General features: G+C 39.6%; 1 protein-coding gene across 1 annotated transcript in view; it reads left to right on the top strand.

Moving 5' to 3' along the window:
- Window positions 1-24,939, top strand: part of Fgf9 (fibroblast growth factor 9) — a 99,127-nt gene that overhangs the window by 20,279 nt on the left and 53,909 nt on the right. The window lies entirely within an intron of this gene.

Here is a 24,939-nt window from a genome sequence, read left to right as displayed (position 1 = left end):
GGAAAACTTCTCTTACCACTTCTTCTAAAGGGTTTCCTTATTGTGGTTAATTCTGATATCATTGAGACGTTTGTCCAATCTTGATATAAATATTTATGAAGTACCCACTCACTTTGACCATAATATTTTGGTAGAACATGCAGAAAATACAGAAATATAGAGGACACAGTCCCTGCTTCAAACCACCCCGTCCCCTGCTTTGGGGTTTAGTGGGATAAAGATTTTTATATAAATAACTGATGTAATATAAAAATAGGATAAATGCTGCAGAAGGTTCTGAAGTGTTTGGGGAAGCAGGAGTTAATTATGATGGGAGTCTTCTTAAAAGAAGTTGAATGTTTTGTGGTGGTAGTTTAAGATTTGTGAAGATACCACCGAATAGATATTTGAACAAAGATATTGGGATTGGACACAGTAAGACATATTTTGGGGAGAATATCAACAAACAGAGGTTGCATTTTAAGGCCAGTGTAGTAGAAAATAGGCTGAAAAGAATCCCTGAGTGCAAGCTGGCCACTGGTGTCTCAGACCTGTAATCCTAGCTACTAGGGAGGCTGAGATCTGAGAATAGCAGTTTGAAGCCAGCTTGGGCAGGAAAGTCTATGAGACTTGCATCTTTAGTATACTAGCACGTGGTGATGTGCTAGACTTGAGCAAGGGAAACCAGGGACAGCATCCAGGCTCCGCATTTAACCTCCAGGACCGACACACATATAAATTATAAGTAAGAATATGTGATATTTAATGTTCTCAGTCTGACTCTTGTGACTTAACAAGATGATTCTTAGTTCCACCAATTTCCTATAAATAAGACAATTTTGTTCTCATGAGTAGTAATACTTTACTCATTCGTCATTTGATAACCATGGAGGCTGATTCCATGTTGTGGCTATTGTGAACAGTGCTTCTGTAGACATGTGATGCAGGTATGATGCAGGTGTCTTGACTCACATTCATATATCTCTCTCTATATATACACCATAGTAATATAGCAGGAACATATGGGAATTCTATATTCTATTATTATTATTATTACTTTTGGTATCAGTGCATGCTCTTGAGTTATTTTTTTTTTTTTTTTGCCAGTCCTGGGCTTGAGCTCAGGCCCTAAGCACTGTCCTTGGACTTTCTCAAGGCTAGAACTCTACCACTTGAGCCTCAGCACCACTTCCGGCTTTTTTCTATGTATGTGGTACCGAGGAATCGAACCTGGTCTTCGTGCATGCTAGGCAAGCACTTTAACCACTAGGCCAAACTCCCCGCCCCCGGCTTTTTTTTTCTATGTATGTGGTACCGAGGAATTGAACTCCCCCCACCACTCATGTTGTTTTCCCCCCTTCCCTATCCAATTTCAAATAACCAAATAAACATATATCCAATATATCAGATAACCAGGTGAAATACTGTAACAATATGAGATAATCAAGGGACAGCAAAAGAGACGAGAGATAACATAGTACATTAAGGACAACAATCACTCATTATATGGCTTTTGTTTCTATATCCTGGAGGTCCTTTCATTTCCGATTGTGTGAGGTGGATTTCAAGTGGGAAGTGAGCAAGGGTGAAAGAAAAGGCTATGGAGATTGAATACAGTTAAATTATTCGATGTATGTATGAAAACAGAAAAACAAAACCCATGCAGATTGTTCCAAGAAAGGAAGGAGGGAGATAACTAGGAGTCAAACTCAACCTTTCTATGACTCCTGGATACTGGGAAAAGAGACAGGGTAAAGAGGGGCGTCTTGTGGTATTCAAAGATTCTGTGTGTGTGTGTGTGTGTGTGTGTGTGTGTGTGTGTGTGTGTGTGTGTGTGTGTGTTACTTTGTGTGTTACTTAGCTTTTTGGCTCGAGGCTGGAGTTCTACCTCTTGAGCCATGCCTCTACTTTCTGCTTTTTGGTGGTTGATTGGTTGGTGATAAGAGCCTCATGGATTTTCCCTTCTGGGCTGGCCTTGAACTATGATTCGTAATTGTCAGTCTCTTAGGTAGCTAGGGTCACAGGTATGAGTCACTGGTATCTGACTCAGTATGTTTGAAACATCCATGTGGGGATGTCTAACAGGTAGTAAAAATTACATATATTTGCAACTTTAGTGAGCAGACAGAGCTAAGCTGAAGATTGTTAACCACAACATGGATTTGACAGAGAAAGGCATGTCTAACCCTTTCTATACTATATAAATATCATCCATGCTTAAAGTACACATGTCATAACTGGAAAGTCAGAAAGAAATGGATTAGAACTTAAGTATGCCTGTGTTTAAAAAAGAAAACATGTTTTCTCATTACCTGACTTATATATCTGTGACCCCACTGTACATCACCTTTATAATATAATTTCAATAAAAAAAGAAGCTCGGCACCAGTGGCTCATGCCTGTAATCCTAACTACTCAGGAGGCTGACCCTTAGAAACATGGTTCAAAGTCAGCCCGGGCACAAAAATCCTTGAGACGCTTATCTCCAATTAACCACCAAAAAACCAGATGTGGTGCTGTGCCTCCAAGTGTTAGCACACTAGCCTTGAGCTGAAGAACTTGCTCCTTTCATCTCTTGCAGCCAGCAGATGGGCAGATTCCCCAAATTGTGTCTGAACTGAATATGTGCAGATTTCCCTCCCTCAGTATGAGTTCCTGAGCAATACAGTATAACAACTAGCTACATAGCCCTCATGCCACCCTCTATGTGCTAAGGAGTCCACAGATGAATGATTGAGGTATCTAAAAGGCTGAATGTATCAGTGGCTGACACCTGTAATCCTGGCTGTTCAGAAGACTGAGATCTGAGGATCATGATTCAAAGTCAGCTGGGGCAGGAATGTTTGTGAAACTTATCTCCAAGTAACCACTGGAGCCACATTTCCAACTGTGACTCAAAGGGGGTAGAGTGCTACCCTTGAGCAAAAATCTCAGGGCTAACTCCCAGGCCGAGTTCAAAACCAGCATTAGTACAAAGAAAGGAAGAAAGAAAGAAAAGGAAGAAAGAAAAAGAGAAAGAAAGGAAAAAGTAATTAAATAAATAAAAGGATGTATGTAGACTCTTTGCAAATTCTGTGCAATTTTACATAAGGAACTTGAGTGTTTAAAGGTTTTGAAATCCAGATGTTGGGTTTGTGTGTTTGGTATCAAATCCCTGTGGATATGGAAGGATTATATTTGTTAATGAAAAGAAGGCATGCTTATATATAATATAGTTATTATAAATAAATGAATAAATGAAAATATGTATTTTTTTAGTATCACTTGCTTGAACTCCAAGGCCTGGACACCATCCCTGAGCTTTGGACTCAAGGATAATGCTCTTTCACCTGAGCCACAGCTCTACTTCTAGCTTTTTTGTGGTTAATTGAACATAGAACTTTCCTATATGGGTTGACTTTGAACTGTGAGCCTCAGATATCAGCCTCTTGAGTAGCTATGATTACAGGTGTGAGCCACTGGTCCCCGGCTTCAAATATTCTTAATTTGGCTGGAAGATCTGAAGACATGTTAAGACTCGATGAGCAATCAATATTTTCAGGATCAGGAGTTCAAGACTGGTATGCCTTGTGTTGGGAGCAGCGCAAGGCTTTTTTAAAAAAAATTGCAATTAATAGAGGGGTTGCAGTTATATTCACCAGATAGAAGGTGAATTACTTCACACACATTGATACCCCTTCTCATGATTTTGTCCCCATTTCCCTACCCCCACTCCCCCATCTTATTTTCCCTCCTTCCCTTTCCTATTTCAAATAAACAAACATATACAATATACCGGATAGCAAGGTAAGATACTGTAACAAGGGACAACAAAAGAGATGAGAGGTAACATAGTACATTAAAAACAACAATCCCTCATTATATGGCTTTTGTTTCTATATCCTGGAGGTCCTTTCATTTAGCCTCATTCTATAATGGCCTTTTATAGCTAGGTTTTCAGCTATTGTAATCCTCTATTAGGAGAGTCCAAGGTCTGTACTAACTATGACAAATGAGGGAACTATTGAGCCTATGTTCCTTTGGGTCTGGCTTTCTTCACTTAATATTATTTTTTCCAAGTCTTTCCATTTCCTTACAAATGGGGCGATGTCATTCTTTCTGACAGCAGCATAGAATTCCATTGTGTATAAATACCACAACTTGTTGATCCACTCATCAACTGAGTGGCATCTGGGTTGGTTCCATAGCTTTGCTATGGTAAATAGTGCTGCAGTGAACATCATTGTGCTAGTGGCTTTGGTATGTCCTTGTTTCTGGACATTTGGGTAAATGCCAAGTAGTGGAATTGCTGGGTCATAGGGGAGTTCTATGTTTAGTCTTTTGAGGAACTGCCATGCTGCTTTCCATAGTGGTTGAATGAGCTTAACACTCCCACCAACAGTGTAGTAGTGATCCCTCCTGACCACATCTGTTGTTATCTGCCAGCATCTGTTGTTATTAGATTTTTTGATCATGGCCATTCTAACTGGAATGAGGTGAAATCTCAGAGTTGTTTTGCCTTGCATTTCTTTTATGGCCAGAAATGTGGAGCATTTCTTCATGTGTCTATAGGCCATTCTTATTTCCTCTTCAGAGAAGTCTCTCTTTAAGTCTTTGGCCCATCTTTTATTTTATATTTTTCTTCTTTTCATATAGAAGAGTTACATTATATTTGTCAGAAAGAAGGTGCATTACTTTACAAACAATGATACCATTTCTCATGTTTTGGTCCCCATTTCCCTCCCCACCCCCGCCCCTCATCTTGTTTTCCCCCCTTCCCTATCCTATTTCAAATAACCAAATAAATATATATGCAATATATCAGATAACAAAGTAAAATACTGTAACAATATGAGATAACCAAGGGACAGCAAAAGAGATGAGAGATAACAGTACTTTAAGGACAACAATCACACATTAAATGGCTTTTGTTTCTATATTCTGGAGGTCCTTTCATTTAGGGTCATCCTATATGGTTTGGCCCACTTTTTAATGGGATGGTTGTTTCTTTGAAGATTTGTTTTGGAGAGATTCAAGTGATATATTTTAGATATGAGGCCTTTGTCTGTTGTATGGTTAGTGGAGCACGTCTCCCACTCTGTGGGCTTTCTATTTAACTTGTGCCGTACAGAAGCTCAGTTTAACGCAGGTCCACTTGTCCAAACTTCTTTAATTTGTTCTGTTTTGGGGTCTTTATTAAGAAAGTTTTGACTTGTGCCAAGGAGACCTAGTGTATCTCCAATTCCTTCTTTTAAAGTTTTCCATGTATCTGCTTTTACCTCGAGGTCTTTGATCCATTTGGAGTTAATCCTGGTGCAGGGTGACATAGAAGGATCCAACTTTCATTTTCTGCAGGTGCTTAACCAGTTCTGCCAGCACCACTTGTTGAAGAGGCTGTCTTTCTTCCATTCCATTTTTTTTTTGCTCTCTAATCGAAGATTAGGTGGCCATAGGTCTGTGGGTTAATATCTGGGTCCTCAGTTCTATTCCATTGGTCTTCAGGCCTGTTCTTGTGTCAGTACCAAGCTGTTTTGGTCACTATAGCTCTGTAATAGAGTCTAAAGTTTGGTATTGAAATTCCTCCTGCGCTGTTCTTTCTGCTAAGAATTATTTTTGCTATATGGGGTCTTTTATTATTCCATATGAAATTTTGGATTGCCTCTTCTATTTCTTTTTTTTTTTTTTTTGCCAGTCCTGGGCTTGAGCGCAGGGCCTGAGCACTGTCCTTGGACTTTCTCAAGGCTAGAGCTCTACCACTTGAGCCTCAGCACCATTTCCGGCTTTTTTCTATGTATGTGGTACTGAGGAATCGAACCCGGGTTTTCATGCATGCTAGGCAAGCACTCTACCACTAGGCTAAACTCCCAGCCCGTCTCTTCTATTTCTTTAAAGAATGATGTTGGGATATTGATGGATATTGCATTGAATTTGTAGATAACCCTTGGTAAGATTGCTATTTTCATGATGTTAATTCTTCCAATCCAGGAGCAAGGGAGGTTTTTCCATTTCCTCAGTTCTGCTTTAATTTCCTTTTTCAGGGTTTTAAAGTTTTCATCAAAAAGGTCCTTTATATTCTTAGTTAAGTTAATTCCTAGGTACTTTATTTTCTTTGAGGCTATTGCAAAAGGAGTTGCTTTCCTGATTGTTGCCTCATTCCTCTCATTGTTGGCATATAGGAAGGCGGTTGATTTTTGAGGGTTAATTTTTTTCATATATTTTTTATTTTAGTTAATAAAAGGGTTATATTATATTATAGATACCATTTCTCATGTCTTGGTCCCCATATCCCTATCCCCAGTCCAGCCCCTCATCTTGTTTTCCTACCTTCCCTATCCCACTTCAAATAACCAAATACGCATATATACAATATATCAGATAACCAGGTGAAATACTGTAACAATAGGAGATAAACAAGGGACAGCAAAAGAGATGAGAGATAATACAGTACATTAAGGACAACAATCACTCATTATATGGCTTTTGTTTCTATATCCTGGAGGTCCTTTCATTTAGCATCATACTATATAGCCTTATGAATCTAGGTTTTGCTCTATTGTAAATCTCTGCTAGGAGAGCCTAAGGTTTCTACTGATTATGACAAATGAGGGAAACCATTGAGTCTATGTTCCTTTGGGTCTGGCTTTCTTCACTTAATATGATTTTTTCTAAGTCTATCCATTTCTTTACAAATGGGGTGATGTCATTCTTTCTGACAGCAGCATAGAATTCCATTGTGTATAAATACCACATCTTGTTGATCCACTCATCAACTGAGTGGCATCTGGGTTGGTTCCATAGCTTTGCTATGGTAAATAGTGCTGCAATGAACATCGTTGTGCTAGTGGACTTAGTATGTCCTTGTTTCTGGCCGATTGGGTAAATGCCAAGTAGTGGAATTGCTGGGTCATAGGGGAGTTCTATGTTTAGTCTTTTGAGGAACTGCCATACTGCTTTCCATAGTGGTTGAATGAGTTTACCCTCCCACCAATAGTGTAGTAGTGATCTTGAGGGTTACTTGTATACCCTGCTACCTTGCCAAAGTTTTGAATCATCTCAAGCAGCTTGGGAGTGGAGTCTATAGTGTTCTTTAAATACAGAATCATGTCATCTGCAAAAAGGGAAAGTTTCCCTTCCTCTTTCCCTATTTGGATAGCCTTTATGCTTGCTTGTTGCCTTATTGCTCTGGCTAGGAATTCTAATACTATGTTAAAGAGGAGTGGAGAGAGTGGGCATTCTTGTCTCGTTCCTGATTTTAGAGGAAATGGCTTTAGCTTTTAAGGGGGTTGATTTTTGAGGGTTAATTTTATACCCTGTTTCCTTGCCAAAGGTTTAGATCAGTTTAAGCAGCTTGGGAGTGGAGTCTATCGAGTTCTTTCAATACCAAATCATGTCATTGTGAGCAGCTGATTCTTGTCCTCTAATGCAAGCATAAATCTTGTTGGTTAGTGCAGTATCCGAAGTTGAGAAGGTCATGGGAGCCTGTAAATAACCATAATGAAGAAGTAGAGTTGTGGATCAAATGGTAAGTACCAGCCTTGAATGAAAAAGCTAAGATAGAGCTTGGTGTCTGCATTCATGTCAGCCCTAGTGACACACACACACACACACACACACACACACACACACACACACACTTTATGCCTTCCTGCATGCCTCATGGAAGGCCTTCCTCTGGCCATCCCCTTTATTTTTTAAACATTTATCATTTGGTTCTGAGTGTGAAAAATACAACAGATATTTGTCTTGGTTCGAAACACTCAATTATAGAAAGAGGTATTAGTTACATATAAGGGTTTCAATTCAATATATTAAAACATTTCTTTCAAATTTTGTTTCAAATTAATTATTGGAGTTTAATATCAATATAAAATACGTGGTGTGTGTGTGTGTGTGTGTGTGTGTGTGTGTGTGTGTGTGTGTGTGTGTGCCTGTGCCTGACCAAGGACTTGCATTTAGGCTTTGGTATTGTCACAAAGTCATGAGCTTTTCTGCTTGGCTTTTTGGTGGTTAATTAGAGATAAGAGTCTCATGAACTTTCCTGCTGCGCTGGCTTCAAATCACAATCCTCAGGTCTCAGCCTTCTGAGTAGCTAAAATTACAATGCCTGGCTTAAATTAAAAAAATATTTTAGCCAATATATAAAAGTGAAATAATTAAATATTTTAATGGGGTGTCATGTAATGTTTTCACACATGTGCATAAGTGCCTTAAACTTCTGAATCATATACAACACTGATGATGTTTTCTCTGTTTTTTGTAGTAGACTTCACTACTACTGAGCTTACCTATTCTTTTTTTTTTTTGCCAGTCCTGGGCTTGGGCTCAGGGCCTGAGCACTGTTCCTGGATTTTCTCAAGGCTAGGGCTCTACCACTTGAGCCACAGCACCACTTCTGGCTTTTTGCTATGTATGTGGTACCGAGGAATCGAACCTGAGTCTTTGTGCATGCTAGGCAAGCACTTTAACCACTAGGCCAAACTCCCGGCCCCTGAGCTTACCTATTCTTTATTTGAATTTCAGCCTCTTTTCTGTGCTTGAAATATGTATTTATGTCCACTATTCTTATAAAGTCAGTCCAATGTAATATGAAAAATATAAAAATGGTTTGTACATTCTAAATGAAAGCAAAGATGAAGATATAACTGTATTATATTCCTCTATGGTAGTGTTCTTGCAACTACTTGTTAACATTCAAGAAAGTTAAAATAAACTTGTAAAAACAAAGTAGTAAGAAATAATGTAAAGTAGTGAAGTAAAAATAAAGTCGTTCTCTTATAACTACTTGTTAAAGTAAAAATAAAGTCGCTCTCTTATAACTACTTGTTAAATAAAGTAAAAATAAACTTGTGGTTCTATCATTTGATTTCCTTAAAGCCAACACTAGTCCAATTTCGTCTCCTGACAGTCATAGTCACATGTGCTTTTTCATCAACAGGTGGCGCTAGCACACAACAGTCCCATCTTTATTGACCCAACAGTAATGTTAGGGGTTGGGATAGAAAATAAGATATGGATGGTTGCCTGCAGGCAGGATTTATCACAAACCTGTGAAGAGCCACGTGAGATAGGGTCTAAAGCAAGCAAAACTTCCATCTAATTGTCAACGAAGGATGAGCTAGCTTGGCGTTCTGTTGAGGCGCTTTGAGAGAACCAGTGCTGTTGGTTGACCCAGAAAAAAAATAATCTCAGTCTCAAAACAAAAAAAGGGACGATGCCAAGGCTGTACTGTGCTTTCCATTGCAACCCTGGCAGAAGATAAAGCTGTGGATGGGTGTGTGAAAGAAGAGAGAGAGAAATTTAGAAATAGGGTAATGATGGAATGCCTTAGGCATTTGAAATATCAATAAAAGGTGTTATAGACTTTCCGCTTGTTCCTTCCTACAAAGTATAAAAAGTGAGATGATCACATCCATGTCGAAGAAAACGTCCTCTGGGGGAAAACGAAATCCCACAGAGATGAAGAAAGGACTGTAATGATTAAAAGATGTTTGTAGTCACTCACAGTTCGGTGTTTGCTATGCTAGTTCTCATGAAAATGAAGTTGCACTAACTTCTACTTAACAAGTACAGTTTGGGTGTTTGTCCCTGGATGGATGCCCACTATAATCAAACAAAGGTTTCTCTCTAAATTAGCCAAATTTAAATTTGTGCTAGTTTTTTTTTTTCCTCTGCCAATCTGGAGCCTTGAACTCAGGGCCTGGGCGCTATTCCTGAGTTTTCGTACTCAAGACTAGTCTTCTATCCCCTATACCACAGCTCCACTTCTAGCCTTTTGTTGGTTCACTGGAAGTGAAAGTCTCACCACTTCCTTGCCCAGAGTGGCTTTGAACTATGATCCTCAGATATCAGCCTCCTTGAGTAGTTAGGATTACAAGCATGAGCAGATCGCCAGTCTTTTTTTTAATTAAAAAATGTTGAAGTAGTTGTACAGAGGGGTCTTAATTCAATGTGTCAGTTTATGAGTACGATGCATCTTGATGAATGCCACCCCTTTTGTCATTGTCACCAGCTCAAGCAAAAACAAAAACAACAATGTAAGAGAAACCAAGAGAGAAGTCAAGTCCTAAGGTTCAGAATATGTAATGTTAGTGCAATTAATTCTTTTGAATTTATATTAAATTATTAATTCTTATTCTTGAATGATCTTGCTTTGATGTTCTAATACAGAACTTTATATGTATCTTTCTCTGGGCTCTGACATGAGCTGAATGTCATGTGAAGACTCACATTGTTAATGGATATATTTTGCTCCAGACTCTCTAGTAAGGTTTATTAGCCTCTGTCTCTGTCTAATGTGAGTTTCATAGGTTTGAATAATTGCTGTGTATGCAGCTGCAAGAAACAAGTGCAATAGGAAAGAAATCTCTTACGTCACAACACTATTAAGGAAACAAATATAGAATTACTAGTGTTTAAATCTATTTTCAGGATTTTCAAATTATATGTTGCATGGAAAGGCTAAACGTGGAGAAGCTTATTGAGTCTCTAGTTTCTTTGTCTAAGCAGCTGCCAACGACTAATAATTATAATTAGTATTATTATTGCTAATAATTAATAGGAAAGCCTATCTTCAAATGTGATGCTTTTAAAAAGAATATTGAAGATGACAGAGTGTATTTCATTTGTCCCTCAATAAAGTTTAAGATAGTAAAGCTAGATCATAATTATTGTTTCCTACAAGACACATTCTATATTAACCAGGATTATTTTCTCTAGCCAAGATAAAGAAAGTACTTTTGAGAAAGACATCGAACTCTTTGGAAAAGGAAAGATAAAAATAGAAGAAAAGGTATTATTATTCTCAAATTTGTACTAATGACAAGAAAGTCTCGATTATTCACTACTATAAATATTTGAATTTTCTAGCAGCTAATTATTGCTTGAATAACTAATTGATCTCAGGATTCTGAAATATTCTTTCCCATGATAAAGTTTTGCATGGGTTTCTACCAGAATGACGAACAAAGGACAAAGTTCTTGGCAACTAAGAATGTTACAGGGCCAGGAGTATAGCCTAGCGGTAAAGTGCTTGCCTAGCATGCATGAAACCCTGTGTTTGATACCACATGTGCAGAAAAAGCCAGAGGTAGGGCTATGGCTAAAGTGGTAGAGTTCTAGCCTTGAGAATGCCCAAGGACAGTGCCCAGGCCCTGAGTTCAAGCCTCAGGACAAGAAAAAAATAAATAAAAAGAAAAGAAAAAAAGAAGAATGTTACAGTATGCCAGACACTGGTGGCTCACACCTGCTATCCTAACTACTCTTGAGACTGAGATCTGAGGATCCTGGTTCAAAGCCAGCCCAAGCAGAGAAGTCTATGAGACTCTTATTTTCAATTACTCAGTGAAGAGCCAGGAGTGGAAATATGCCTTAAGAAATAGAGAACCAGGGGCCAGGAATTGTGCTTGCCTAGCATGTACAAAGACCGTGGTTCGATTCCTCTGTACCACATACATAGAAAAAAGCCAGAAGTGGTGCTGAGGCTCAAGTGGTAGAGCTCTAGCCTTGAGAAGATCCAAGGACAGTGCTCAGGCCCTGAGCTCAAGCCCAGGACTGGCAAAAAAAAAAAAAAAAAAAAAAGAAATAGAGAACCCGCTTTTAGCAAAAAGCCAAGCAAGAATTCAAGACCCTGAGTTCAAGTCCCAGTAAACCAGTCCCCATCCCATGCTCATGTACATGTACACACACACACACACACACACACACACACACACACACACACACACACGAGAATGTTACAGCATTACTAAATATGAATGGCACCACCAAACATACCTAGAATTGGTTCTGTACAGGTTGATACATGAGAAGGTTGTTAAAGGAAAAAATCTTGTTAATTTCTTTTGTATTGGTTGTGGGGCTGAACTCTGAGCCTGGATGCTGTCCTTAAACTCTTCAGCTCAAGGTTAGCCCTCTACCACTTTGAGCCACTTCCAAAGCTACATTTTTCTACTTTAATACTTTTTGTTCCCTTACTCCTATCTTTATTGACTCATCTAAAAGGCTATTCTTCTTGAGCTGGGAATGTGGCTTAGTGGTAGAGTGCTTGCTGCAGAAAGCCCTGGGTTCGATTCCTTGGTACCACATACATAGAAAAAGCTGGAAGTGGTGCTGTGGCTCAAGTGGTAGATCTCTAGTCTTAGGAAAGCCCAAGGACAGTGCTTAGGCCCTGAGTTCTAGCCCCAGGACTGGCAGAAAAAAAAAAGAAAAGGAAAGAAAAACACTCCCTAAGGGACAGTGCTCAAGCCCAGAGTTCAAGCCTCAGTATAGGTACGTACATACAAAAATTAACATTCTTCCTGCTTTGAGAATAATGGTGACACAACTTATTTGCCACGGGTTTTCTTATTCATATAATGAAGATAAAATTCATGTATGATACTTGAGAAAAGGGAATGGTTAGCTCATGAGGGGTGGAGTTATCATCAGGCTAGCATGGCTTCTGTATGTCTTAGGAGAAGGGGAGCGCAAAGACAGCTACTAAGGAGTATTTACAAAACAATTGTTATCGCAAAAGTGATGCTCAGAAGAACTACAGTTACATAAGTTAAGTAATGAGCCCATTTCCTTTTGAACATTATCACCTCTTCCCTCATTTTCTCCCAGTTTTTCTCTCTCACCTTCCTCCATTACAGGATGTAAAACTCATTTTCAACATAGTGTCTAGTGAGTGTTACCACTTACCCTCCCCCAACAGATAAACTTACATACAAGACAAAAGGTACAGATATCAAAAACAGTGACAAGGGAGAAAGAAAGAAGAAGAAAAAAACAAGACGCAAAACAACATGTAGTCTCTTGTTTCCATTTCTCAGAGTTCAATTTGGGAAACATCATTATTTAAAAAAAAACTTTTTATTAAAACTGACTTTTTATGTTGTATTTCAAATGTCATGTTCTACTAACGAGTATTCAAGAAAAAAATTCTCTATATGTAATCACTGGCACATAAATTTAAGAAATTAATTAAAATTAATTAATTAATTAAAATTAAGCAGAATCTTCATATGTCATCAATACATATCAATCTATGTAATATATCAATATGGCTATAGATTATCTATCCTATCATAGACCTATATGGCTATATAGATATATTTATATATCCAAATTCATGTCAATGACCTGGAATACCTGAGTATTGAGTCATTGATCTTGTATTGTTTAGATCTAATATCCACATATTAAGGATACCATGCGCCTTTTGTTCCCTTGGTCTTGGCTTATCTCACTCAACATGATTTGCTCTAGTTTCATCCACTTCCCAGAAAATGCCTTTATTTTTATCTTGTCTGATGGCTATGTAGAATTCCATTGTATATAGGTACCACATATATATATTTTTTGTATCATTCATCTGTAATGGGGCCTCTGGGTTGTTTCCTTCTCTTGGCTATTGTGAATGGGGCAGCAATGAACACGACTGTGCAGGTGGTCTTTATCGTATCCTGGGAAGAAACATCATTTGATATGATCGTTTGCCTACAGCTGTTGAATCGGAAATTTTGCAAGCCTGAGTGGTCCTAGGTCTTGCCTAAAATCTCAGCAAAGATACTTGGGAGAAGCTCCCCAGGGAGCTCACAAGGCAATAGTAATTTGAGTTAACCCAAGAAGTTGAAACTTGGAAGCACGTTCTCTGATTTCGGAGTAAGTGTGCTCAGCAGAACAAATATTTGAGTAACAATCAGGAGAGTGGCCCTTTAAGAATGTAAACCAATTTGGACAAGGTACTGTTAACTGTCTGTCCACAAGAGGGCACCTATATTCCTAGTTTATATTTTCTATTTGGAGGCAACAATGTTCAACCTGCTACAAATTAAACAGAACGTAACGATCTATGTTTTTCCATTCACAGAGCTTAAATTTTTTTTTCATATCGTTTTGACAGTTCTATGACATTCCAAACAGTTATAGTTTCTTATGTTGGAATTTGGGGAATACTCCGGAACTGTATTTCTGCTAATAGCACTCTTTTATACTTGAGCTCTATGTTGTTTGGGTTATCTGTAAAATTATCTTCTTCATTAGTACCTATGAACAAGATCTGTCAGTAAAAGAATCATCTCTGAAATATGCCTCTGCATATTTGAAAGAATATTTACATAACACACAACACAACTGGTTGATTCATTGAAAGCTGTGAAACAATTGAATGATACATTTTCTTATTACAGCTCTATGGAGACATCTGAAACAAGTTCACACAGGAGTAAGCTGGCAGCCAGAAGGAAGAGAGGGGCTGCATGTCCTGGAGGCATGCTTGGTGTGAGTGCATGAGTGTGTGTGTCTGTGTGTGTGTGTATGTGATGGGTGAGATACACGCTCCACATGAGAGTGCATGAGGAAATTAAAAAAAAACAACCTGAAAAGCTATGGTTTCTAAACTTGTATGAAGTTACACAACAGGCAGAAAATGATCAGGAAAGCAAGCGTGAAGGTTTAATTTGTGGACAAGTATTCAAGCCTGGTGCTAAAGCTTAGGATTCTGCTAATGCCTAGGAGGTACAGTAAACACATGAGCTGTTTATAACACATATAGAATGTACATGAAATATGTATGAACATAAAATATATACATGCAAAATATATAGTAGATGTACAATGTATATACAACATATGTTCTGCATGTATAATATAGCTATGAAATACACAATATGTATAATATGTATAGGAAATACCTAGAATCCATATGTGACTGTTATAGTTAGTAAAGTACATCTGTGAAGCATGTACTATATGTACATGAAATATGTACAGTGTGTACATAAATGAAATTCACTGTAAGTATGATGTGTACATGGAATGCACATCATGCATACAATATGTACATGAAATGTGTATAATGTGTAGATGATGCATAGACAATACACATACTAAATATATATACGGGTAGTATGTATATAAATGCAATATAACACAATTTGTACATATGTACAACACATATAATATACATTCTACATTGTATTGTTACACATGTAATACTTAACAAAAATATATAGAATGAGAAAGTTTTTAGAGCAGGTGTGTGTGTGTGTATGCTAGTCCTAGGCCTTGAACTCAGGGTTTGGGTGTTGTCCTGAGCTTTTGTGCTCAAGGCTAGCACTCTACCACTTGAGCCATGGCCCCACTGCTGCTTTGTGGTGGTTAATTGAAGATAAGAATCTCATGGACTTTTCCTGCCTGGGAGAGGGGAGATTCTGGGAGACTTCCTTTCTTCCACTCATCCTTTTCCCTTGCTTCCTCATCCCTGTAACATTTTTGTTCCCATGTGAAATTGATTTGTGGAGGGTTGGGGGGAAGGGGATAGGACTTTGGGGTTGCAATTTCAATTGCACATAACTTTCTGCAAAACTTGGCTAAACATCTTTCAGTCTTTTCTATGGTGATACGGGGGATTGAACTCAGGACGCTACACTTACTAGACACAGCTACATCTCAGCCCAATCGTTTCTGAAGCTGAGGATTTCATCTCACCTTGTTGCCTAAGTCTCTTGCCTCACTAGAGGAAAAAGAAAAGTTGGTTAAAAAGACAAAAACAAAAACACTAGACACACTTTTTATGGTTTCAGTGTCTTCTCTAAACCTAATCAGCAACAGAAACCCTCTCAAGCCTTTCATGGGCTCACAGGGCTGTTGGTATGGAACCTGGTTGTGAGACGATTTGAAGGTCAGGTTTATTTATTTCTGAAGCCATAACCAACAGAGGTCACGAAGGAGGGACAGTGGCAAAACCCTGGAAGCTTCCAGTGTGTCCCATGCTTGGCAGTTATCTGGGGAAGGGGGAGAGGGGGTGTGGGGGGGAGTAATTGGTGTTGAGGGGGTTAGAGCCCTAATGAGCTGCTTTCCCCCCAACTCTCAGTTCCTCCTCTTCCACGTGAGTGAATCCAGCCCCTCCAGGGAATTTCAGGCCACCGCCTAATGTCGCTGCGCTGGCACGGATGGCAACAATTACAGAATGGCCTTTTCAGTACGATTCGTGTGCATCAGCTAAAGACTAACCTCATTGAGCACCGCCAGAGCGGCACAATGTTCATTCATGAGCCGCTCTCTAGCATGGTTGGCTGACTGCAAGGGCCATTTCCCTTCCCCAAGGAAGCCAAGAGATGCAGAGGGCTGCACGAACTTGCTCTGGTCTCCCTGGCCTCACAAAAGCAGCCCTTCTCGCTTTGAGGGGATCCACTGGACAAACACAAATCAGAAAGCCCAGAGCAACGCCCTGTGCTGCCCCGTCTCTCACTCTGTCTACCTACACTTAGCAAACCCTTGAGGAGGAAGTGGTAAGGCAAAAGACAGAAGTGGATTCCAGGGTTGAGTTCATTCCAGGCAATGCCATGTAATGAAAATTCCTGGAAGGTGGCTTATTCCTGTGATCCTGACTACATGTCAGGAGGTTGAAATCTTAGGATTGTGGTTCAAAGCAAGCCAGGGGTGGGGATGGGGGGAGTCCATGAGACTCTTATCTTCAGTGAACTATCATAAAACTGGAAGTGGAGTTGTGACTCAAGTGGTAGAATGCTAGTGATGAGCAAAAAAAAAAAACAAGCTAAAGGACAATCTTCAGGCCTTCAGTTCAAGCCTCAGGGATGGCATCTTTGCTCTGCCCCCCTCCTTCCCCCCTCTCCTTCCCCCCCCAAAATATTATGAGGTTGTGGAAAATGTGACTCAATAGAAGAACTCTTGCCCAAAATGCGGAGGCTCTGAATTCCATCCCCAGCACTGCCCAAAGCAGAAGCAACAACAAGCAAACATGAATCCTGATGTAGTGATGGTTAGGCCAATTCATTTAATCTGATCATTATACACTGTATGCATGGGTTGAAATGTCATATTGCATTTCATAAATATGTGCAATTATTAAGTGCTAGTTAAAAGCTCAAAACAGCTGCACACCAGTGGTTCACACCTAATTGTTGCCACTCAAGAGGCTGAGATGTGAGGATTGAAACAGGCTAGACTGGAAAATCTCTGAGACTTTTATTCCTCCCAAACTCCCCAAAAGGGAAGTGGAGGTGTGTTGCTCAAGTGGTAGAGCACCAGTCTTGAATAGCATAAACAAATTAGTAAACAGAGAAAAAGCAAGCAAGAGCACTTGTCCTTAAGTTCAAGCTCCAGAACTGGGCTTATGTGTGCTTGCACACACACATATACTCACACACATAATATGTGTGGGAATTCAATTCCTCTAGTGCTTAGAATTGAACCAGGACTCCTCCTCCTCCTCCTCCTCTTCCTCCTCCTCCTCCTCTTCCTCCTCCTCTTCTTCTTGCTGGGTCTTGAGCTCAGGGCCTGAGCACTGTACTTGGACTTTCTAAAGGCTAGAGCTCTACCACTTGAGCCACAGCACTACTTCTGGCTTTTTCTATGTATGTGGTACTGAGGAATCGAACCAGGGTCTTTGTGCATGCTAGACAAGCACTCCACTACCAAGTCAAACTCTGGTCCAACCCAGGACTTCTTGTATGCTAGGCAAGTGCTCTTCCATGGACCCACATCTCCAGTCCTATTGTACATAAATATAAAAATGAAATATATTGGGCTGGGAGTTTGGCCTAGTGGTAGAGTGCTTGCCTAGCATGCACGAAGTCCCAGGTTCGATTCCTTGGTACCACATACATAGATAAAAGCCAGAAGTGGTGCTGAGGCTCAAGTGGTAGAGCTCTAGCCTTGAGAAAGTCCAAGGACAGTGCTCAAGCCCTGAGCCCAAGCCCAGGACTGGCAAAAAAAATGAAATATATTTAGTATATCATATACAGGGTATAATATGCAACCTAATGTAAATATATAATATATATACAGTATAAGGAAACAAAGTTTAAGACAACATATGAATTCAAAGACAAGCTAACCCCCCCTCTCTTATAACTTTTTTTTTCTTGGGCATAAATGATTGACTCAAATCTGGCTAGTTTTGTTTTTTAAAAAGTAAGTAACTTTGACTTTGTTTTAGTTCTTTTGAATCTGTGTATGTATGATCACTCTTCATCATCTTAGAAAAAATGAAAATAAAGGATGGGAACAGGTCAAATACATTTAGTGTTCTTAAGATTTTTTATTTATTAGTTTAATGAAATTAATTATCATTATTTTTTTGTCGGTCATGGGGTTTGAACTCAGTGCCTGGGCTTCTTCCCTGAGCTCTTCAGCTCAAGGCTACTGCCATACCCCTTGAGCCACAGTGCCACTTCTGGTTTTCTAGTAATTAATTGGAGATAAGAGTCTCACAGACTTTAGTGCCCTGGCTGGCTTTGAACCTCGATCCTCAGGTCTCAGTCTCCTGAGTAATTGGGATTACAGGCATGAGCCACTGTGCCTGGCTCTGTCTCATGTTGTAAAGAGGCTCTTGCTGTCATTTTTAGGGTTAAGTGGCTCAGCCAGAGCATGCAGACACAAAAATTGCTGTAAAATATAATTTCACAGGAAAATGATCCCTCATTCGGTTAAAATGAGGAGACAGTGCTGAATTCAGCACACAAATGACCAATTTAACATATATTATTTGTGCATGAAAATAATTGTAGGTGTGAAAAGGGAGACTACGTTTACCAGCAGCTGGCTGAAGGTATGCGGGAGTCATAACGCCTGGTCAAGTTGAATCCTGTACCCCCTGGTCTGCTGCTTGTCTTGAGTCATTTTAGTGTGTAGCTTTAAATATGAGGAGGTGCCAGTGTAAAGAGCAGCCCTTGACTTGTTGGAGAGGGGGAAGGAAAGCTTTCTTTGGGTTCTTTTACTCTTCTCATTGCAAAATTTGGAGATACTCGGCAGTTCACCCTACATCCATTTCTGGTTTGAAATATGAGTTGTGGTTTCCTGCTCATTAAACATTTGCTATATTTTTAAGACCCTTTGCCTGAGAGTTAGTAAAGTGCTTGTAAAATAATAGTTGTGTGTGTGTGTGTGTGTGTGTGTGTGTGTGTGTGTGTAGTTTGAAAATTCTCCATGGAACTAATTTTTGTTGTTGTTAACTCTCTAAATAGAATGGGAGTTTGCTTAAGAGGATATTGGCTACCGGGGGTGACTTTAAATCACTGGAGATGCAAGAAACCAAAGTTGCCTGTGTGTGCTTTTTGGAATAGAAAGACAATTCTTCCCCCCACCCCCGGCCCCGGCCCCAAGGCTTGAACACAGGGCCTGGACACTGTCTTTTAATTTCTTTTACTCAAGGCTGGTGCTCTAATAGTTAAGCCACAGGTCCACTTCCAGCCTTTGGTGGTCAGTCCTCAGATATCAGCCTTCTGAGCCACTAGAGCCATGCAATCCCTTAATTTGAAACTGTAGTCTTTTTGTTTTTTCTTACCAGTTCTAGATCTTGAACTCAGGGTCTGGGTGCTGTTCCTGAGTCTCTTTGTGCTTAAGGCTGGCGTTCTACCACTTGAACCACAGCGTCACCGCTGCCTTGTTCTGAGTAGTTAATTGGCGGTGACAGTCTCCTGGGTTCTTCTGTCTGGGCTCACTGATTTGATACTCAGATATCAGCCTCCCGAGTAAGTAGGATTACGGGCATGAGCCATGGGTGCTATCCAGCCGATTTCTTTCTTTTGGAGAAATAGAAAATAATTCAAAAGACTTGGCAACTATTCTTATCCCACCTTGACTCAACCTGGAGAAGGGAACTTCATCCATTATCTAGTGATGGGTGATCTAGCATTGACTGACTTAATGATCCATGAGAGGTGACGGGGTGAGGTGATTGGCTGGTGCACAGAAAATTGCAAGGGTGCTGGAAGCACGGCGTGCCTCACTTCCCTTCAGGCCAATGAGAGAGACAGACAAACAGCCAGCAGTTTCTACATACCCATCAAGAGATATGAAAAACAGAGTGCTTACGGTTTTTTAATTTAGTACATTTTTGCTGCTCAATAAATGTGTAATAGTAATAATCATCACATTTTTATTAGACATTGTACATTTATGAGCAAGCTTGGTGGTCTCTTTGGGCCTCTGCCAAGATCTAATGGAACCCTCACAGTTAGTTGTTCAGATTCCTCCTTTTGGTTTTTCTCTCTCTCTCTCATTCTCTCCCTCTCTCTCTTCTCTCATTCTCTTTTTCCTAATCTCTCTTTACATATACACATATATGTATATATATTTTAAAACCTCTCTCTCAATCTCTTTCTCTTTCCTATTTCCCTTAGAGAAACAATAGCAAACCTACCTAGAATAAAGGAAAATGAAAGAGAAGTAACTTTTATCCTGTTTAAGAGTCAATCTGCCTCAGCTTTGCCAAACCAGAGACATTCTAGAAATTACAGTACCAAAAAAAAGTTGAATGGAAAGATAAAGATAAGGACTCACAAAGAAAAATAAAAAGTGGGCATTAGACTTGAGTTCAAAAATTAGCTTCTGATCCAAGACTCCAGATTCATTGATCTGTAACACCCAAATAGCTTGCTTACTTCTCAATAATGGCAAAGCCAGGACTTGGCACAAAGACACTACATTGCTTCTTAGAAACCACAATGAGACCTGGTTCGGTTAATGCCATGTCATCAAAGCTTATGAATATAAAATGCTTTTAGTGATGGAGAAAAAGTTAAAAAATAGCCTCACAAATTATTTTATGGAACTTGAACGCTTTTCTGCTTTCATTTAAGCAGAGGACTATATGGTACCCTCAAGTGTCTTGATAATCAATACAATTATGATTAATTTTTTGGCACATAACTTTGATAGGAATATTAGATTTGGAACATTAACGGAGTGAGGTTGGGACATTTGTTCATTCAGTTAACATCTTTTTGAATACTTAATATGGACTAGCTCACCCTCAAGAAATTTAAAAATTATCTTTAAGTAATTGTACAAAGGAGTTTCAATTTAATATGTCAGTTTATGCCAGCTTCTTTTCTTGAGACTTGGATAGCTGGGTGCTGGTGGTTCTTGCCTGTAATCCTAGCTATTCAGGAGGCTGAGATCTGAGGATCAAGGTTCAAAGCTAGCCTAGGGAAGAAAGAATTATGACACTCTCATCTCTAGTTAACTACCAGGTAGCTGGGGGTGTGAATTGTGACGCAAGCACCAGTCTTGAATGAAAAAGCTGAGTGAAAGCATAAGACTCTCATTCCAGCTCTGCTGTTTGTATACACACACGCTTGTATACACAGATAGTCAGACACACACACACACACACACACACACACACACACACACACACACACGCGAGCCTTGGATGTACTAGTACCGGATCAGGATCGAGATCCACCTTGGAAGAGCTGATACTTTGGTCATGTTGGGGAATGCATGTATTCTACTGAACAGCAAGTCCTAGGAAATTGAAATGACATTGCAGAGTAGGAAATGCGTGTCACTTTGCTTAGGGAGACTTCATGAAGATGTTCAGAATTAGAAAGAATTACTGTCTTGGGAACCATCTTTACTTGAGGATAGTGCAAAAGGAACCACCCCAAATCCTAGGAAGGAAACCTAACTTAAAACAAGAAAAACAAAAACAACAAGGTCTGTCTCCTCTGGAGAAGGGAAGCACTTCCTACCTGAAATTCTTAGGACCAGGAGTGTTTGGGAGTTTTGAATATTTGTAACTACTTGGTAGTTAACTAGAGATGAAAGATATCTCATTTTTGTTTTTCTTATAACTTCCCCCAAATAGCTTGAAAATTTTCTAGATGATTTTGTGTCATGAGAAAAAAGTTTTGTGATGTGGAAATTTTTACTTGGTATCTCACTTTGGTACTCAAAATATTTTTAGAGTTTGGAGCATTTTTAAGTATCAGACTTTTAGGTGAGGGATGCTCAACTCATATGTCAATACATATAAACACAGGCACATATGTATATTTACTGTAATAAATCAGTTTATGTGTGTACAGAGGCTGAGAAGTCCCAAGATTTGCAGGTGACAAGCTGAAGACCAAAGAGAGCTTGTTGGCACAGTTCCAGTTTAAGTCTGAGGGCCTGAGAACCAGCAGAACTGATCTTGCATTGAATTCTCAGGAAGAAGACCAATTACCAAGTAGATGCAGGCAGGCAGGCAAGCAGGCAGAATTCTTTTCCAGCTTGTTGTGCTATCTAGGCTTTCAACAGGTTGGATAAAGCCCACTGCCATTAGCGAAGGTCCTGTTTTACTCAGTACACTAATGAAAAGGTTAACTTCACCCAGAATCACCCTTGAAAACATATCCAAAAATAATATCTGACCAAAATATCTGGCACTTCATTGCCCAGTCAAATCAACACATAAAATGAAACATCATGAGTTCTAAAGAATTTTTAGCTTTATTTATCTTGAAAACTTGAGACAGCTGCAAACTTATTTAACACAAATAAAGAATGAATTGTTGTAAAGAGATAAATATAGAATATTAGGAAGCCATACATGGTTTATGTTGTAGCAAGAGAACAGATTCATTTTGTGTCTAAATTGTAGGCCCATTGTGGGCTTACATAGAAAATTGCTTTTTTCCTAGATAACAAGGTATGTAACAGTCATTCACAAGGCTGCATCATCATCATGTCTTAAGGTGTTGTATGCACACATGGGTGTGTTTGTGTGTATAATATACATATGTAGTATTTTTTGTGCTGCTATTGGGGCCTATCACTGTCCCTAAGTTGTTTGACTCAAGGCTAGTGCTCTACCAATTGAGCCACAGCTCCATTTAGGCTTTTTTGTTTTTGTTTTTGTTTTTTTTTTTTTGAGGGGAAGGGTGTGGTTAATTGGAGATAAGAGTCTCACAAATTTTCCTGCTCAGGCTGGCTTTGAACCACAATCCTCAGATCTCAGCTTGTTGAGTAACAGTTGCAAGCATCATTGCGGGACTAACATCTGTAACTTATTGAGCTTTTGTATTTTATTTTTAAATTCCCAATATAGACAATGTATCTGCCAAAGGAGCAATGTTGGAAATGTTCTTTGAGTGGTTTTATCTCTTGAAAGGTAGTCAAGAGCAAAGATACCAGTTGAGTTAGTGTATAGGAGAACGAATTAATAAAGGGTTAACCACAGGTTCCTATCAGGGCTTAATCAAGCATGGCCATTTTACCACCTGGGCCTTTGCCTGCTGTTGCTGCTTCTGTTACTAGATTGGTACTCTACATAGCATGCCGGCTAGCTCCTTGAGGCATGGTGCTGTATCTCAGGCTACACAATCCTGGCTACCAGTACTGGCCTAAGCTCTGTGCAGGAGCTTCATCCACACTTCATCTAGAATGGCTAGCAGGGACAGCCTGGCTGGGAAGAGTTGCCAGGCCAGTAGCTCAGCTGAAGGCCAGGCCTCTCCACTCAACTCCGGGGAAGACCTTCTTCCTGTTCTGCTATCTGAAGTTGTACAAAAAGAGGTGCTAACTTCAGGAAAAAACAAAACAAAACAAAACTGTACAGTTGTGTCTTTTTTTTTTTTTCCTTATTGGTACTAGGCCTTGAACTCAAAACTTCGAAGCTGTCCCTTAGCTTTTGTTGCTCAAGGCTGGTGCTCTGTTACTTGAGCCACAGGTCCACTTCTGGCTTTTTGCTAGTTGATTAGAGATAAGGATGTCACAGCCCTACTTCCTGTTTTCTAGAGGTTAATTGGTGATAAGAGTCTCGTGGACTTTAGTGCCCAGGCAGGCTTTGAACCTTGATACTCAGCTCTCAGCCTCTTGAGTAGGTAGGATTACAGGTATGAGCCACCACTCACGCCCCATTAGGATGTTGTATTTTTAAAGTGTCTTCAAAAAGTTCTTGAGCTGGGCATTGAAGCCTCATGACTGTAATCCTGGCTACTCAGGAAGATGAGCTCTGAAGACTGCAATTTGAGTCCAGTGAGATTCTTATCTCTGATTAACCACCAAAAAGCCAGAAAGGGAGCTGTGGCTTAAGTGATAGAGTGCTAGTGTTGAACAAAAAAGCTAAGGAACCCTGGCTCTGGGTTCAAGCCTCAGAACTGGCACACACGCACGCACGCACAAAGTTCCCAAAATATTACATTGACACTTATTTGTACATGTTTATGATGTACAGTGTGATAATTGAATCTGTGACTATCATATGCTATATATGTATAGTTTGTTCCCATTTATAGAAACAGCCTTTTCCATATATGTCATAAACATGACCATGTACTTAGATGTCACATCAGCACAAATGTCACTTCAGACATTTATTACTTCTTCATTTTGGAAACTTGAAGTCTTTTATTCCTACTTTGCTATCCTATATATAAGTGTGTATTACGTATGTATATTATACATACCATATCATATTTATATATTATACTATGTACATATATACACATATGTGTGTGTGTGTGTGTGTGATTCTGTCACTTGAGCCACAGCTCTACTTGTGGCTTTTAGATGGTTAATTGGAGATAAGAGTCTCATGGGCTTCGCTGCTTGAGTTGGTTTCAAATTGTGTTCCCCAGATCTCAGCCTCCTGAATGGCTAGGATATTGGGATGAACCACTGTGCCCAGCTAGAATCTTTTTGTTTACTTGTTTATTGACTGTTTCTCTGCAGGAATGTAAGCTCCATGACAGCAGTGGCCTTGGCAGGAAAAGAAAAGTTAAAATGGGTTAAGCCAGAATAACTAAAGGAGGGAGGAGAGAAATAGAAATAACGAGGTAAATAAAGAAGTGGAGGTCACATTAGGAACGTTGGCAACTTTCCTGGCTTGGGAAGATAAAGTTAGAGTGGAAGATGGGGCTTTTGGTTTTATTTTATTTTGGGGGGCTAGTTCGGTGGCTTGAACTCTAGGCTCTGTTTTCTCATTTGGAGTTTTTGCTCAAGGCTGCCACTCAACCACTTGGGCCCTAGCTCCATTTGCAACTTTTTGTTGGTTAATTGGGAATAAGTCTCAAGAACTTTTCTCTCTGGGCTGGTTTCAAACCTCAATTTTTCAGATCTCGGCTCCCTGAGTAGGATTATAGGTGTGAGCCTCCAGTGCCTGAAGAGATTTGGAGACAATGAAAAGTGAAGAATCAAAGTTCCAGCCAGCCACATTGCCTGACAGGAGAAATGGGAAGGGGCAATGCACAGGGAAAACTATTAAAG

Source organism: Megascapheus bottae, chromosome 11 (genome assembly GCF_031878675.1).
Source record: "Megascapheus bottae isolate mThoBot1 chromosome 11, mThoBot2.hap1, whole genome shotgun sequence".
NCBI classification, from domain to species: Eukaryota; Metazoa; Chordata; class Mammalia; order Rodentia; family Geomyidae; genus Megascapheus; species Megascapheus bottae.
Note: the sequence above shows the minus strand (reverse complement) of the source record. Positions and strands in the feature narration are given on the sequence as shown.